Genomic DNA, 19,120 nt, shown 5'->3' with positions numbered 1-19,120 from the left:
ACACATTTAACTTCATCCATTTAATATTTGACAAAGATGCCAAAAACATAAACTAGAGAAAGAAAAACATATTCAATAGTGCTGAGAAAACTGAATGTCCACAGGCAGCAAAATGAAATTAGACTCATCTGTCACCTTGCACAAAAGCTAATAGCAAATGAATTCAAGTTCTAAACACTGAAACTGATGAAAAAAAAACAGTCAGTACACCACATAATATAGGTATGGAACATACTTTCTGTATAGGATCCCATTCACTCAAGAATTAAGACCATCACATTGACAAATATGACTTCATAGAACTAAAAGTCTATGCATGGCTAAAGAAACATTCAGGTGAAGAAAAAAACCCAGTAGGAGAGATCCTCTGCCAACTATATAGTGTATTGATGTCCAGAATATAAATACATACAATAAACAATGCTGAAGAGGGTGTAGGGGAAAGAACACTCTCATTAACTGTTGGTGGGATTGCCATCTGGTACTGTCACTCTGAAAATCAGCATGGAGAATTCTCAACAATCTAAAAACAAATCTATCATGTGACCCAGCTATACCACTCCTTGTCTTATATCCAAAGGACTGGATCTTATTTCACAGATACTTACTCAGCATGTTCTTCAACTGATAAATAGATAATAAAAACATGGTACATATCATTACATTTTTTTAATTGTTCTACATTTATTGGCAACAAGTAAGGGAGGAAAAGCCAAAAACTGGAGGAAGGGAAAGTGGTAGCACTCCCCATGGGAACAGCGGCATGGAGAGTATAGAAACATCGCTATCTGAGGATATGCTGAGGAGCATCTCTTCCTAGAATGCCTCAGGGAGGATGCCAAATCTACTAAGGAAAAGATGGCTACCTTTGTGGAATAAATTAGAATGGCAATCTGGTATTAATGTTACCAGGTTGAACATTGTTACTCCTGCTGACCATGCTCCCAAAAAGATGTTGATGGTCATGATCTCTAAGGTTTGGATCTTTTGGTGAGGATTACAGTGTCAGAGTCATTCTGTCCATTCATGGAGAACCTTTTGAAACATCATTTTGCTTCTCCACTGCACACTGCATTTTGTTCTCTCTTTTCAATATGGTGTCTTGCACAAGATGGGGCTGAGTGATATGAGGCTTGAGTGTCAAGTTCCTGAGGTCTAGGCTTAGGTTTTCCCAGGAGGATGCCTGAGAGAATGCTTCTGTCCCAGTTCCCACAGAGACCATGGATGGATTCCTCACACACTTCTAGCAGCAGTGGCATTCACATCTAAACATTATGTCATCTGTATCTCATGGGGAAGAGGATTTCTTTCTTTTGTTAGTTTTGCAGGGTAACAGAAACCTGAAGTGTTTCTTTTTCTTGAATTCAACTCTTTAGTTTCTTTTGATCTGATTTTGCTCTCTCTTGATATTGCTCTTCATCCATCCTTTCTCTTCACAGATCTCTCTCAATGATTTTGGTTGAAACGGACCTCTGGGTGTGTTTAGAAATAATGATGTCTTCAGAGTGCTTCTTGTGTTTCTCATTGGGTAGTCTTCAGAGTGACCATTGCGTACCTTTCAGAGGGCTCTCATGGTAGCAGATCACCTTTCGCTGTCTCTGGACCCTGTTCCACACTGTGTGGATGCCAAACTCCTCTTCAGTGCATTCTGCTACCAGATATTGTCCAATGGAGGATAGCCTTGGAAGGAAACAGGCAGCTGAACATTCAGAGCTGAGTGTCTACCTACAGTGCTGAGAAGCTATGCCCTTCTGCACAGGTCTATCAGGAACTAGTGTTTGAATGTGGCAGAGTCCCTCTATAGCAAAAGGATCCAGTAAGGCCTATTCCTTCTTGTTGTCCTCATTGTCATCTGGTCTTCTTTTCCCTCACATAACAACAAACACTTTCCCACTGCATTTCAGTCACCAGTGGTAGAAATGAAGACTCCAGAAGGTAAGCAGAATGGAGAAAACCGCTGTCACTTGTACTTGCATAAGAGAGCACAGTGAACTGGATCCACAATGAAAGCCATATATGAAAATCCCACTATGATTTTCCTTTTAAAAAATGAAATTATGAACTTGGTAGGTAAATGGATGGAACAGAAAAGAGTGAGGTAATCTAGATCTAGAAATTCAAGTGTCACGTGTTGTCTCTTACTGAAGGCTCCTACCTTCAAATCTTCACATGTGAGTAAATATTCTGGAGTAACTATAGAAACAAGGAAAGCAAAATGATACTACTGCCAGGGTGGAAGGTTTAGGAGAAAATAGAGAGTGGAATAGCAATGTTCAAGTGATCTGATAGTGGAATTAGAAGAAAATGGAAGGCTCTAATTAGGGAGAAGGAAGAGAGAAATAACAGAAGAGAGTCAAATAAAAGTAAGAATTTCTGAAAAAAGTCATAAAAATCATAGTATTAAATATCTTAAAATACCTATAATACATACAATTCTGTGAAAAGCAAACATATATAGATAAATGAAATTCTCTCATCTGCACTGACAATACTCTATCTGAAAGGTAAAGACAATCTAACAAAATTCCCAACATTAGGCATGAGAAGCCCTTTTATGAGTTGTGGGTCAAGTTTGTCCAAGAGACTCCCAAAACATTGCAAGCCCTACTACCCTTGAGTCCTTCCCAGAGAAGGAAGTTAAGTCCCTATTGCTGATGACACAATACACTTCAGGCATAACCTAGAGGCCTTGAATTGGAAATGATTTGAAATCCTCCACCCTGAGGACCAGCTTTCATAGCCAGAAAAGATTCCAAAAAAGGGAAGCAACCAACAATTTAACTTAGCTATGTTGTTCATGAATCACAACAATGAATATCATGGCAAAATAGTGCTACACTTAGTTGATGGTAACCAACAACTCTCTAGTTGAGATTAAGACTCACTCAATGAATGGAAAATGCCTGGTACTGGAAACCTAGCCAACTATCCAGGGCTAGTAAAGTCATGTGTCTCAGAGAAAAACCTACAATAGTCACTTTACCAAACCAGCAAGCACTTTGACAACATTCTAAACATTTATCAATGTTACAGATAAGTGTAGTCCTCACCCCTCATCAAGGAAACTTTGCAACACATGGAGACATCACAGAAAACCACATCCAACTGGAATGCATAATTGTGGATCTCAATCCCAACTGAAACATTGATAAAATAACCCCAGCATCTAAGACTTAGGGACTATTGCAAACAAATTTAAAAGCCAGAAGATCAGGGTGTTTCCTCTGAGATTGTCTCCTAGGAATGTCAGAAGCTACACCTGTATAATCTTTCCAATATGACTGCCTGAACATGAACTGAACAAGGACAACAACAACAACAGACATGTTAAAGTGGATAGCAAACGGGTACCCAGGAGGATTCAACCTTATACAAAGAACTATAGGCAACTAAGGAATGCTGAATGTGGGAGAAATAGTTTCTAGAAAAGCATGCCAATTGGTTATCCAATACCAAAAGTTCAGCCCTAAAAATATGCACACAAGTAATATTATACTAACCAAACAGATTATATTTATATCTTTGGGGATATGCGTGTATGGACATATACATATATGTATGCAACAACAATTAATGAATAAAGAGGCAATGAATTTGAAACAGAGCAAGCTATATGTGGGGGGGCTTGGAGGGAGGAAGAGGATGGGGAAATGATATAACCTCAAAAAATAAAATAAATAAATAAATAGATGAATAAATAAAAATACAAAGAAAAAGTACTCTGAATGTAGATCCTCCAGTGTTTTTCTAGATTCCCTAGGAGAATCTAGAAATCCATATTTTTGTGGTAAATCATCTATTTTTTGTTGCTTTGTTTTGTCTTTAAGACAAGGTATTGTTTGTTATATAGCATAAGCTAGCCTGGAACTCACTATGTAGCCCACACTGGATTTGAACTCATTAGCCTCCTGCCTCCTCAGTGCTAGGATGATAGGCATACATTACCATTCCTAACTTGAGTAATCTCATTTTTTTAATTAAAAATGTAACTGTTGGTAAATTTCAAACACCATATGGGGTTAACAAGAGGCTTCTGTTTGCCAGATATGTCCCAAGAACTGAAAGATTGGATTCTTTTTGTACATAGTACACTTTCACATGCAAAGGGAGTTTTTTTTTTTCCCCTATCATCGACTATGATCATCTTCTATGGGAAGTCCAGCAGAATCGTTCCTATTCCTAAGACCTCTCTTTCAAGATGCAAAGTCTCCCCTAAGGAGAATATTGAGCACTTACCATATTGACTATTTAGATTATTATGCTAGTTCACTGTATCTACTTTCAGAAATGAAGGCAAGACAAAATGAAGAAGTGATTGAGAATGAGAAGTCTACTTGACTGAAGTCCCCTTGCAAAATAGTTTGTTTCACTATTCACTACAGTTTTCTGGCATTCACTTTTACTTATTTGTGAAAGACGACTGGTAATTGTTACCTCATGGAACTGTGGCAAAAGCTAAGTGGAATAAAACATACCAAATGTCTAGCCCAGAGCAAGCTATCTAAATAGAAGTTTTATCTAAGAGGGAAAAGGGAACTATATTCTGGTACGTAAAGGTAGTTCTGAGGAGGAAGTTGACCACACTGGGCCTCTTAGAGTCAGATTTAAAAAAAAGGGTGGGAAGGCAGGAGGGAGTTGTGAACAATCAGAGCATATCTCTGGACAGATGCCCAGTCAGTAGGAGAGGACAAGGACTAAGGGGAGAAATAGGAAGCACAATAATAATGCGCAAATACTGCCTCTTATACTGGCTGACATTTGAATCTTATACAAGGCAAATTCATCTTTCTAATATTTTGGGCCACTATGAACTTATCTTTTTGGATACTGTTTCTTTGACTTCTTTGTTCAAATCAGTATTGTGTTGACATATTTCTTCTACAACATATAAGTGAGTTGTGAAGCAAATACTTTGCCTCATAGAAATATAAAACAAAAAAATACTTGTGTTATGCTGCATAGAACTTGGAATCCTTTTTCTGAGAACCAGTTTTGACAAATTGAGCTTAACTGGGTAAAGGGTGGAAAATACAATAATTTGGCATGTGTATGGCAGCATCAAGAGTCAAGAGTCAGGAAAGGAATGAGAGGTGGACACAAAATTCCTTGAAAAAGACAAAAAAAATGCCAAGTGCTGTTATATACCGTCACCTTTAGTGTTTGTATATAAAGTGTTGTATACGATCACCTTTCAGAAGTTTGAAATGAAAATATCCTCATAGCTATAACACTGTTGCCACATAAAGAAAAGGGAAATCTGGTCAGGTGGGCACTCCTGAGGCTGCAGAGCAGAACAGACGACCAACAGTGCGGACCCCTGCCCACATCCCTGGCCCAAGAGGAAACTGTATAAGGGCTCTGGGTTCCCGTAGGAGAGGGCCCAGGAGCGGCAAGACCCCTGCGCCTGAGACACCGCCGGAACCTGAAGGAAACAGACAGGATAAACAGTTCTCTGCACCCAAATCCCGTGGGAGGGAGAGCTAAACCTACAGAGAGGCAGACACGCCTGGGAAACCAGAATAGACTGCACTCTGTACACACATCCAGACGCCAGAGGAAAACACCAAACGCCATCTGGAACCCTGGTGCACGGAGGCTCCCCGAAAGAGCAGCGCAGATCTTCCGGTTGCTGCCGCCGTGGAGAGGACTTAGGCAGTACCCCACGAGCAAATTTGAGCCTTGGAACCACAGGTAAGACCAACTTTTCCGCTGCAAGAAACCTGCCTGGTGAACTCAGGACACACAGAGACAAAATTCCTCTAGGACTGGGCACTTCCTGTGTTTACCGGAAGTCCCACACCCGCGGATCCCGGCCTGGAGCAGCTCTCTGCTCTCAAACCCCCTGGGAGAGAGACCTCACCGCCTGGTCAGGTGGGCACTCCGGAGGCTGCAGAGCTGAGGAGACCACCAACACTGCCCACCCCTGCCCACATCCCTGGCCCAAGAGGAAACTGTATAAGGCCTCTGGGTTCCCGTAGGGGAGGGCCCAGGAGCAGCAGGACCCCTGCGCCCGAGACACCGCCGGAACCTGAAGGAAACAGACCGGATAAACAGTTCTCTGCACCCAAATCCCGTGGGAGGGAGAGCTAAACCTTCAGAGAGGCAGACACGCCTGGGAAACCAGAAGAGACTGCACTCTGCACACACATCTCGGACGCCAGAGGAAAACACCAAACGCCATCTGGAACCCTAGTGCACAGAAGCTCCCGGAAAGGGCGGCGCATATCTTCCTGGTTGCTGCCGCCGCAGAGAGCTCGTGGGCAGCACCCCACGAGCAAACTTGAGCCTCGGGACCACAGGTAAAACCAACTTTTCTGCTGCAAGTGACCTGCCTGGTGAACTCAAGACCAAGGCCCACAGGAACAGCTGAAGACCTGTAGAGAGGAAAAACTACACGCCCAAAAGCAGAACACTCTGTCCCCATAACTGGCTGAAAGAAAACAGGAAAATAGGACTACAGCACTCCTGACACACAGGCTTATAGGACAGTCTAGCCACTGACAGAAATAGCAGAACAAAGTAACACTAGAGATAATCTGATGGTGAGAGGCAAGTGCAGGAACCCAAGCAACAGAAACCAAGACTACATGGCATCATCGGAGCCCAATACTCCCACCAAAATAAGCATGGAATATCCAAACACACCAGAAAAGCAGATCTAGTTTTAAAATCATATTTGATCATGATGCTGGAGGACTTCAAAAAGGCGTGAAGAACTCCCTTAGAGAACAAGTAGAAGCCTACAGAGAGGAATCGCAAAATCCCTGAAAGAATTCCAGGAAAACATAAATGAACAAGTAGAAACCCATAGAGAGGAGACACAAAAATCCCTGAAAGAATTCCAGGAAAACACAATCAAACAGTTGAAGGAATTAAAAATGGAAATAGAAGCAATCAAGAGAGAACACATGGAAACAACCCTGGATATAGAAAATCAAAAGAAGAGACAAGGAGCTGTAGATACAAGCTTCACCAACAGAATACAAGAGATGGAAGAGAGAATCTCAGGAGCAGAAGATTCCATAGAAATCATTGACTCAACTGTCAAAGATAATGTAAAGCAGAAAAAGCTACTGGTCCAAAACATACAGGAAATCCAGGACTCAATGAGAAGATCAAACCTAAGGATAATAGGTATAGAAGAGAGTGAAGACTCCCAGCTCAAAGGACCAGTAAATATCTTCAACAAAATCATAGAAGAAAACTTCCCTAACCTAAAAAAAGAGATACCCATAGGCATACAAGAAGCCTAAAGAACTCCAAAAGATTGGACCAGAAAAGAAACACCTCCCGTCACATAATAGTCAAAACACCAAACGCACAAAATAAAGAAAGAATATTAAAAGCAGTAAAGAAAAAAGGTCAAGTAACATATAAAGGCAGACCTATCAGAATCACACCAGACTTTTCGCCAGAAACTATGAAGGCCAGAAGATCCTGGACAGATGTCATACAGACGCTAAGAGAACACAAATGCCAGCCCAGGTTACTGTATCCTGCAAAACTCTCAATTAACATACATGGAGAAACCAAGATATTCCATGACAAAACCAAATTTACACAATATTTTTCTACAAATCCAGCACTACAAAGGATAATAAAGGGTAAAGCCCAACATAAGGAGGCAAGCTATACCCTAGAGGAAGCAAAAAACTAATCGTCTTGGCAACAAAACAAAGAGAGGAAAAGCACACAAACATAACCTCACATCCAAATATGAATATAACGGGAAGCAATAATCACTATTCCTTAATATCTCTCAACATCAATGGCCTCAACTCCTCAATAAAAAGACATAGATTAACAAACTGGATACGCAACGAGGACCCTGCATTCTGCTGCCTACAGGAAACACACCTCAGAGACAAAGACAGACACTACCTCAGGGTGAAAGGCTGGAAAACAACTTTCCAAGCAAATGGTCAGAAGAAGCAAGCTGGAGTAGCCATTCTAATATCAAATAAAATCAATTTTCAATTAAAATTCATCAAAAAAGATAAGGAAGGACACTTCATATTCATCAAAGGAAAAATCCACCAAGATGAACTCTCAAACCTAAATATCTATGCCCCAAATACAAGGGCACGTACATACGTAAGAGAAACCTTACTAAAGCTCAAAACACACATTGCACCTCACACAATAATAGTGGGAGATTTCAACACCCTACTCTCATCAATGGACAGATCATGGAAACAGAAATTAAACAGAGACGTAGACAGACTAAGAGAAGTCATGAGCCAAATGGACTTAACGGATATTTATAGAACATTCTATCCTAAAGCAAAAGGATATACCTTCTTCTCAGCTCCTCATGGTACTTTCTCCAAAATTGACCATATAATTGGTCAAAAAATGGGCCTCAACAGGTACAGAAAGATAGAAATAATCCCATGCGTGCTATCAGACAACCACGGCCTAAAACTGGTCTTCAATAACAATAAGGGAAGAATGCCCACATATACGTGGAAATTGAACAATGCTCTACTCAATAATAACCTAGTCAAGGAAGAAATAAAGAAAGAAATTAAAAACTTTTTAGAATTTAATGAAAATGAAGGTACAACATACCCAAACTTATGGGACACAATGAAAGCTGTGCTAAGAGGAAAACTCATAGTGCTGTGTGCCTGCAGAAAGAAAAGGAAAGAGCATATGTCAACAACTAGACAGCACACCTAAAAGCTCTAGAGCAAAAAGAAGCAAATACACTCAGGAGGAGTAGAAGGAAGGAAATAATGAAACTCAGAGCTGAAATCAACCAAGTAGAAACAAAAAGGACCATAGAAAGAATCAACAGAACCAAAAGTTGGTTCTTTGAGAAAATCAACAAGATAGATAAACCCTTAGCCAGACTAAGGAGAGGTCCCAGAGAGTGTGTCCAAATTAACAAAATCAGAAATGAAAAGGGAAACATAACTACAGATTCAGAGGAAATTCAAAAAATCATCAGATCTTACTATAAAAGCCTATATCCAACAAAACTTGAAAATCTACAGGAAATGGACAATTTCCTAGACAAATACCAGGTACCGAAGTTAAATCAGGAACAGATAAACCAGATAAACAACCCCATAACTCCTAAGGAAATAGAAGCAGTCATTAAAGGTCTCCCAACCAAAAAGAGCCCAGGTCCAGACGGGTTTAGTGCAGAATTCTATCAAACCTTCATAGAAGACCTCATACCAATATTATCCAAATTATTGCACAAAATTGAAACAGATGGATCACTCCCGAATTCCTTCTATGAAGCCACGAATGCTCTTATACCTAAACCACACAAAGACCCAACAAAGAAAGAAAACTTCAGACCAATTTCCCTTATGAATATCGATGCAAAAATACTCGATAAAATTCTGGCAAACCGAATCCAAGAGCACATCAAAACAATCATCCACCATGATCAAGTAGGCTTCATCCCAGGCATGCAGGGATGGTTTGATGTACGGAAAACCATCAACGTGATCCATTATATAAACAAACTGAAAGAACAAAACCACATGATCATTTCATTAGATGCTGAGAAAGCATTTGACAAAATTCAACACCCCTTCATGATAAAAGTCCTGGAAAGAATAGGAATTCAAGGCCCATACCTAAATATAGTAAAAGCCATATACAGCTAACCAGTTGCTAACATTAAACTAAATGGAGAGAAACTTGAGGAATCCCACTAAAGTCAGGGACTAGACAAGGCTGCCCACTCTCTCCCTACTTATTCAATATAGTTCTTGAAGTTCTATCCAGAGCAATCAGACAACAAAAGGAGGTCAAGGGGATACAGATCGGAAAAGAAGAAGTCAAAATATCACTATTTGCAGATGATAAGATAGTTTACTTAAGTGATCCCAAAAGTTCCACCAGAGAACTACTAATGCTGATAAGCAACTTCAGCAAAGTGGCTGGGTATAAAATTAACTCAAATAAATCAGTAGCCTTTCTCTACGCAAAAGAGAAACAAGCCGAGAAAGAAATTAGGGAAATGACACCCTTCATAATAGACCCAAATAATATAAAGTACCTCGGTGTGACTTAAACCAAGCAAGTAAAAGATCTGTACAATAAGAACTTCAAGACACTGAAGAAAGAAATTGAAGAAGACCTCAGAAGATGGAAAGATCTCCCATGCTCACGGATTGGCAGGATTAATATAGTAAAAATGGCCATTTTACCAAAAGCGATCTACAGATTCAGTGCAATCCCCATCAAAATACCAATCCAATTCTTCAAAGAGTTAGACAGAACAATTTGCAAATTCATCTGGAATAACAAAAAACCCAGGATAGCTAAAACTATCCTCAACAATAAAAGGACTTCAGGGGGAATCACTATCCCTGAACTCAAGCAGTATTACAGAGCAATAGTGATAAAAACTGCATGGTATTGGTACAGAGACAGACAGATCGACCAATGGAATAGAATTGAAGACCCAGAAATAAACCCACACACCTATGGTCACTTGATTTTAGACAAAGGAGCCAAAACCATCCAATAGAAAAAAGATAGCATTTTCAGCAAATGGTGCTGGTTCAACTGGAGGTCAACATGTAGAAGAATGCAGATCGATCCATGCTTATCACCCTGTACAAAGCTTAAGTCCAAGTGGATCAAGGACCTCCACATCAAACCTGATACACTCAAACTAATAGAAGAAAAACTAGGGAAGCATCTGGAACACATGGGCACTGGAAAAAATTTCCTGAACAAAACACCAATGGCTTATGTTCTAAGATCAAGAATCGACAAATGTGATCTCATAAAAATGCAAAGCTTCTGTAAGGCAAAGGACACTGTGGTTAGGACAAATTGGCAACCAACAGATTGGGAAAAGATCTTTACCAATCCTACAACAGATAGAGGCCTTATATCCAAAATATACAAAGAACTCAAGAAGTTAGACCAAAGGGAGACAAATAACCCTATTAAAAATGGGGTTCAGAGCTAAACAAAGAATTCACAGCTGAGGAATGCCGAATGGCTGAGAAACACCTAAAGAAATGTTCAACATCTTTAGTCATAAGGGAAATGCAAATCAAAACACCCCTGAGATTTCACCTCACACTAGTGAGAATGGCTAAGATCAAAAACTCAGGTGACAGCAGATGCTGGCGAGGATGCAGAGAAAGAGGAACACTCCTCCATTGTTGGTGGGATTGCAGACTGGTACAACCATTCTGGAAATCAGTCTGGAGATTCCTCAGATAATTGGACATTGAACTGCCTGAGGATCCAGCTATACCACTCTTGGGCATATACCCAAAAGATGCCCCAACATATAAAAAAGACACGTGCTCCACTATGTTCATCGCAGCCTTATTTATAATAGCCAGAAGCTGGAAAGAACCCAGATGCCCTTCAACAGAGGAATGGATACAGAAAATGTGGTACATCTACACAATGGAATATTATTCAGCTATCAAAAACAATGGCTTTATGAAATTCGTAGGCAAATGGTTGGAACTGGAAAATATCATCCTGAGTGAGCTAACCCAATCACAGAAAGACATACATGGTATGCACTCACTGATAAGTGGCTATTAGCCAAAATGCTTGAATTACCCTAGATGCCTAGAACAAATGAAACTCAAGACGGATGATCAAAATGTGAATGCTTCACTCCTTCTTTAAAAGGGGAACAAGAATACCCTTGGCAGGGAAGAGAGAGGCAAAGATTAAAACAGAGACTGAAGGAACACCCATTCAGAGCCTGCCCCACATGTGGCCCATACATATACAGCCACCCAATTAGACAAGATGGATGAAGCAAAGAAGTGCAGACCGACAGGAGCGCGGATGTAGATCGCTCCTGAGAGACACAGCCAGAATACAGCAAATACAGAGGCGAATGCCAGCAGCAAACCACTGAACTGAGAATAGAACCCCCGTTGAAGGAATCAGGGAAAGAACTGGAAGAGCTTGAAGGGGCTCGAGACCCCATAGGTACAACAATGCCAAGCAACCAGAGCTTCCAGGGACTAAGCCACTACCTAAAGACTGACCCTGGACTGTGACCTCATAGGTAGCAATGAATATCCTAGTAAGATCACCAGTGGAAGGGGAAGCCCTGGGTCCTGCTAAGACTGAACCCCCAGTGAACTACACTGTTGGGGGGAGGGCGGCAATGGGGGGAGTGTTGGGAGGGGAACACCCATAAGGAAGGGGAGGGGGGAGGGGGATGTTTGCCCAGAAACCAAAGAATTATTATTAAGTATTAAATAAATTAAAAAAAATAGAAATCATGTGCCTTGTACCCAAAACAGATTTCCACTCCCTGTCTTCTACCTCATGATATCACTTAGATACCCTGCCAATTAACAGCCTGTAAATAGGTACCTGTTTTGGTAGTTCACAAAGGAGGATATCCAGTTTTATCCAGGAAACAGGTCACAAGCAGACATGGTTCAAAGTTACATAGTGAAATTCACAGTATCCTCACACATGCATGCAAGGGTTCAGGCACACACATATATGTCTATGGTCAAGTGCTTAAAATTTCTGGTACTATATCTGACAAATCAAAGACATGGCCATACCCCCATATTCCATGTGTTTTCTTTGGTTGGTCTCTTGTCTGAGGCAAAAGATCAGACATGACATTAATCAGAGATCCAGACATGAATTTAAAAAAAAAAAGACACATTCCTTAGTTTGGCTTCTGAGTGTCTTAGTTGCCAAGATCCATTCTGATGTACTCAAACCAGCCACACTGCATCACTCCGCCAACTTTTTGCTTTATCTTAAACGCCTACCACAGAGCCAGGCAAAAGACTTTTCTACTAGGTCATAAAAAAGGAAAAGCCTTGAGAGAGCATACTCAGCTTCATAGCTAATCTTCAAGTGCACTCCACTCCACTGACATAAGTTAACTTCTCTCAGTATCTAAGTTGCTTTGGATGGAAAGCTGTCTAGAGAACTCTTGTCAGTGTACTCGCAATAGTTCTTGAAATTTCGTTCCTTGGCAGAAAAGAACAGGTGCTGTGTACAAAGTGATTATTTATAATTTCAAATGGAAAAACTGACCACACCACTAGTTTATTAAAGTCAAACTTTGTTTTGTTTGCAAATTTCAGAATATGACCAGTATGGGCTAGCCCTTTAAGCAGCCCAAGTCAATTCAAGGCAAGGATTAGGAATCTGCATTTTCCAAGAAGCTACTCATGTGTTTCTAATGCAGTTTCTTTTTTAAAAACTCTTATTCTAAGAAATATTTTATTTGTATTATACTAGAAATCTGGAAATTTGGCAGTCCAGAAATTCTTTCTAGTCTCAAAATTGAAAACTTCAATGAGCATGGTTAATGTAAGCTACAACTATTAAGTACTTATGTTACAAGTAAAAGTGAAAGATTTAAGATAGTAATTTGCAACTTCAATTTGAAAATAGCAAGGGTAAAAGTATGAGTTAGCTTAACTAAAATATTTTAGTAAAAAATAATTTTTCAAAACAAAAACTTAATGAGATGATTAACATTGTTTTGCATTTTTAAATCTTGTAATAGTCTAGCTTAATAGAATAGAACTAGACTCTCATACTTTTTTGTATGAGACTCTCACAGACCACTTTTGTAGTCTAGTCATTATATTTTGTGGAGGTATATACAGTTCATCTTTTACAAATATATAGTTTGAAAATAAAGGAATCTATTTTAATAACCTGTTAGGAAAACTGTGGATAACCCCTTTAGAAAGTACATCAAAAAGTGACAAATGATGGAGCCATAAAAGCAGCCATGAAGTCTCGCCATTGCTCAGTAAGTACATCACTTGTCATGAAAGCCTGAACAAACACTGGAGTTCAAATTGGAGAGCCTATATACAGATCAGGTGAGTACAGCAGCCTGCCTGTGATCCCAGTGCAGGGGAACCAGATCCTGGGCATCCTTGGACCATGCCTCAATAAATAGAGAGTGAGCAATTGAGGAAGCCACCCAACATTAACACTGAGACTCCACACAAGTGCAGACATGTATCCATGCGTACATGCCCCACACACATATTGTTACGCAAAGTATAGTTGGCTTTAAAATAGAAACTAAGACTATATCAATGTGCATTTTATTCTGTTACACTAAAGCTCACTGATATAGCTTGTACCTGAATTGTCTTTTTTTTAAAGCTCATTTATAATTTTATAAATCGGTGAATTGGTCATCTGGAAAATATCAGCTCACCATGTTAGATAGATCTTCCTAATGCTGATGTGTTTTGTTATTTATTTTAAAACAATATATCGTATTCCTTAATATCAACACCAATCTCTTCAGAAAATCTCTTTAAATGTTTGGAAGCTGGAAAGCTCATGGTATAGCATATAAGCTTTCCAAAATTCGAAATTTTCTTGAAAGTTGGACTTTTATCTTTGGCAACAAATACAGTTAGTTGTTTTCCTTGAAATAACATGCTCACTACATTGATTTTCAAAAAAAAAAAAATCCGCCAAATACACTAGTCAAATACTCATGATTTGCCTGTCAGACATTTGTTCAAGTATAAATGATTGTCTGTGAAAAAAAGGCAAACAGGACACCTCACAACTCAAATAACAAGAACGTTGGCTTGAGACAACTATAGTATTTTGGCATGAAAAGCTTTATGCATACATCCTAACATTCAAGCTTTAGGTTTTCTTATAAATGTATTTATCCAAACTCATGTTTGAAGATCTTGAAGCAATAAACATATCTTGTCTTTGGTTAGATAAAAGACTGATTTCTACTGGGAACCAAGATTTTAGCATATGAATTTAGAGAAAAGAGATGTAACACAATGCAGGATAAAGACTATCTAAGATTGTCTATGTGTGGATAAATTACAAAAATTCGACTCAACAGAAACTCCCTAAATGCCAACCTAAATGCCATTTATGTTAGAAAATAAACTGTCAATATTCTAAGAAACATTCTGAACAATAACAAAAAAAAACACCCATCTTGCGTATTGTGCACGTGTTAAAATATCATGTTGTTCTTATATACATACTGATAACATTGATCCTAGGTTTTATACATTGTTTTCTATCAAATTTATGTTTTATTATAAGGTGTGTGTATGCCTGTGAAGGGGTTGCATGTGTGTGTGTATGCCTGTGTGCACTCAGAGACCATTAAAAGACAGAAGAATTACTGGGGTTTGCTAGCTAATGTGGCTAAAATAGTAAGTCCCAGGTTCAGTGAGAGACCATGCCTAAGGGGAAAACAATGCTTCAATTCACCTGTCCTACTTTCTTTTAAGGCCCTCCGGAGATATAAACAAACATGTTTGCATGTGATACTAAGAAACCTTGAACACCAACAGAGGTTTTGCTTCCAAACTCATGTGTGAAGCTCTACTAACTTGGGCTGGATTCAGTACTGGCCCATATACACAAGCAAAGTTGGCTGCAGCAACTTAGAAAAAAAGCATCCTAAAGACTCATCATGCCTCTCTTCACAGTTCAACTTCCCACTTTCCTATGCCAACAAGTTACAAAGATTTATAGCAGCATTATTGATAATAGGTAAAAGGTAGAGGTAATCCAAATATTCATCAAGACATGAATGAATAAACAAACTTCAGTGTCTTCACATGATGGAATATTATGCAACTTTAAAAAGTAATGAAAAGGGCAGTGAGGATGGATATGAAAAAAGGAAAATAGTCTATACACACATATACATAGAAATGTCATAATGAAATATTATTTTGTACAATGATAAATTTTAAAAGTATAGAAATGTAATACATCATATAGCATGGATGAACTTTGTAAACACTAACCCATGAACAAACCAGATACAAAAGAGCAAATGTTTATGATATAATTTACTTGAGGTATCTATGATCAGTATTTATTTATACATGGACATATTTTATAGAGAGGATCATTTACTTAGATGCAAATATTTTTATAAAGTTCAAGTAAACATATTAGCTGGAAAATGAGTTTATTAAATAATTTGAAAGCTCTATTTGGTCAATAAAACTATAAATAAGACCACAGTTGAATCTAGTCTTTTTTTCTTGTTGACTAGTTTCTTTTAAGTGTTCTCAATCAATTTCAAAAAGCACTTTCTTCTATTTTCGTTTCCCACACTAATTTTCTCCTTTTAATAACTTTTTTTTCAGTTATCCTACACATTTTGCTGCTTTTTCTGTAGCTTTCTATGTAGCTTAGTCTTCCTTCCCTCCTTTCAAACCTCATCTTGTGTATGAGCCCCATATCTCTCAGAGGTTGGGCTCCTATGTAAGGTTGATTATATGGAAAAATCAAAGCTTTTTCCTAGCTTGTTTTTTTCTAGCAACAGCAACAATGGTTCTGAGAAATTCAAGATGACTCAAACTCTTCCAACCTGAAAGTACAATGCACTTCAAAGAGGAAAACCTGATGCAGCTTAATAAATGTCCGTTAATCTATGAAGCACAGGTGGTTTCAGAGCACTCGCCATAAAGCCCCAGCTCCTGGATTAGGAAGTCTGGAACAATATGTAGAGGCATCCATAAGTTCTAAAACATTTATTACTTTAAATGACAGCAGGTCTCTTAAAGTATCAAGGATTACTCCTTATTACTCACTCAATACCACATTAGGTTGTAAAGCTAGATGGCTCACTCCTTTGATTTCAGTACTCATGAGGCAGAGACAGGCAGATCTCTTTGAGTTTAAGGCCAGTCTGTTCTACTTATTGAGTTCCAGAACAGTCAGAGGTACCTTGTGAGATCCCCTACCTCACAAAATGAAGGAAGGAAGGAAAAAGGGATGGGGAGGAAAGGGGAGGGAGAAAATCTAGTCTTAAGAAATATACTATGGTGAGATTCATTAGCCTTATATTCTTTTAGGTGGATAGAATTTCAAGGTTCACAGGAGTTCTGATATCCAGAAACAGGAAGAAGGCTTTGGCACTGGTTATCTGGGAGAAAAAAGAAGTTTGATAAGAAAAAAATCAACATAAATCAAAGCTGGCATAGCCAGTCTTCCCTGCGTTAATGCTCTATGATTTCAGTCTTACCCTTCTACAGTTCTCATACTCAAAGCAAATTGCATCACCCTTCAAAGAAAGAGCAGAAATTATATCTGCATGTCCTATTTTGAGCTACATCACTACTTCTACACAATACTTAGGTTTCTTCTCTGAACCATCTTAAAAAAATAAAACTCCAGTAACTATGCTCACACTTAGATAGCCTCCAATTTAACTTTGTTAGCTACAAAGAAGCCAAGGGCATGACTGTTTTAAAGATTTACCTTATCATAACTGCAGAGATGGATCGACAATAAAGCAGTTGCTCTATAAGCCTGAAGATGAGAGTTCTGATCCTCAATGAGAAACCTTGCTTCAATATATAAAGCAGACAACTAGTTATCCAGAAAGAAACTAACATCAACACCTGGTCTCCTCATTCAATATGTGTACACGCGCATGCACACACACACACACACACACACACACACACACACACACACACACACACACAGACACACAGACACACACACACACAGACACACACACCACTAAAGCACAAACACATACAAAAAACAGGGAGTTCTCTTCCCAGCTACAAATGATATGATAAGGATACAATGATGTATTCAAAGATATGGCCCTGTTTTAATTATTAATTCTGCTTTATTTCTGTTAATATAGAGAACCATTTCCAGAATATAATTCTCTTTTCATAGCTGACTATCTTATCTAAGATAGTCAATAGAAAAAGTCACATCCTAAAGACTTTCATTTTTTTAAAAAAATGCCTTGTTTATTTGCATTTTAAATGGTATCCCATTTCCTGGTTTCCCCTCCAGAAACCAGCTATCCCACCCCATTCCTACTTATATGACGGTGCTCCCTCACCCACCGACCTACTCCCTCCCACCACCAGGCCCTGACATAACCCTGCAGAGAGACAACGAGCCTTGACATGACCAAGGGTCCCTCCTATTGTTGATGGCTCACAAGGCCATACTTTTCTACGTATGCGGCAAGAGCCATGTGTACTCCTTGGTTGGTGGTCTAGTCCCTGGGAGTTGTGAGGGATCTGGGTGGTTGATATTGTGTTCTTCTTATGGGGTTGTAAACCCCTTCAGCTACTTCAGTTCTTTCTCTAACTCCTCCATTGGGGACCCTGTTCTCAGTTCAACGATTGGCTGCGAGCATCCAACTCTGTACTTGTAAGGCTCTGGCAGAATCTCTCAGGAGACAATTATATCAGGCTCCTGTCAGCATGCACTTCTTGTCATCCACAATATTTTCTGGATTGGTGGCCATACATGGGATGCATCCCTAAATGGGGCAGACTCTGGATGGCATTTCAGCCTCTGTTCCAGACTTTTTCTCTATATTTCCTCCTGTGATTATTTTTGTTCCCCCTTATAAGAAGGTCTGAAACATCCACACTTTGGTCATCCTTGTACTTGAGATCCATATGGTTTGTGAATTGTATCTTCGCTATTCCAAGCTTTGGGGCTAATTTCCACTTAACAGTGAGTGCATACCATGTATGTGTTTTCTGATTGTGTTAACTCACTCAGGATGATAATTTCAAGTTCCATCCATTTGCCTAAGAATTTCATGCAGTCATTGTTTTTAATAGCTGAGTAGTACTCCATTGTATAAATGTCCTGTATTTTCTGTATCCATTCCTCTGTTGAAGGATATCTGGGTTCTTTCCAGTTCTTGGTTATTATAAATAAGGCTGCTATGAGCATAGTGGAGCATGTGTCTTTATTGTATGTTGGAGCATCTTTTGGGTATATGCTCAGGAATGGTATAGCTTGGTCCTCAGGTATTACTATTTTCTTAGGAACCTCCAGACTGATTTCCAGAATGGTTGTACCAGCTCGCATTCCCACCAATAGTGGAGGAGTCTTCCTATTTTTCCACATCCTTGCCAGCATCCGCTGTCACCTGAGTTTTTTATCTTAGCAGTTCTGAGTGGTGTGAGGTAGAAACTCGGGGTTATTTTGATTTGCATTTCCCTGATGACCAAGGATGTTAAACATTTCTTTAGGAACTTCTCAGCCATTATATTCCTCAGCTGAGAATTCTTGGTTTATCTCTGTACTCATTTTAATAGGGTTATTTGACTCTCTGAAGTCTAACTTCTTGAGTTCTTTGCATGTATTGGATGTTAGCCCTCTATCAGAT

The 19,120-nt window shown here is 39.2% G+C and overlaps 1 pseudogene; it reads right to left on the bottom strand.

Annotated features, from left to right (window-relative positions):
* Positions 1-439: 439 nt before the first annotated feature.
* Positions 440-2,220, bottom strand: Fam156a-ps2 (family with sequence similarity 156, member A, pseudogene 2; annotated as a pseudogene).
* Positions 2,221-19,120: the final 16,900 nt, after the last annotated feature.

This window comes from Rattus norvegicus, chromosome X (genome assembly GCF_036323735.1).
Source record: "Rattus norvegicus strain BN/NHsdMcwi chromosome X, GRCr8, whole genome shotgun sequence".
In the NCBI taxonomy this organism is placed as follows: Eukaryota; Metazoa; Chordata; class Mammalia; order Rodentia; family Muridae; genus Rattus; species Rattus norvegicus.
This window is presented reverse-complemented; position numbering and strand designations above follow the sequence as displayed.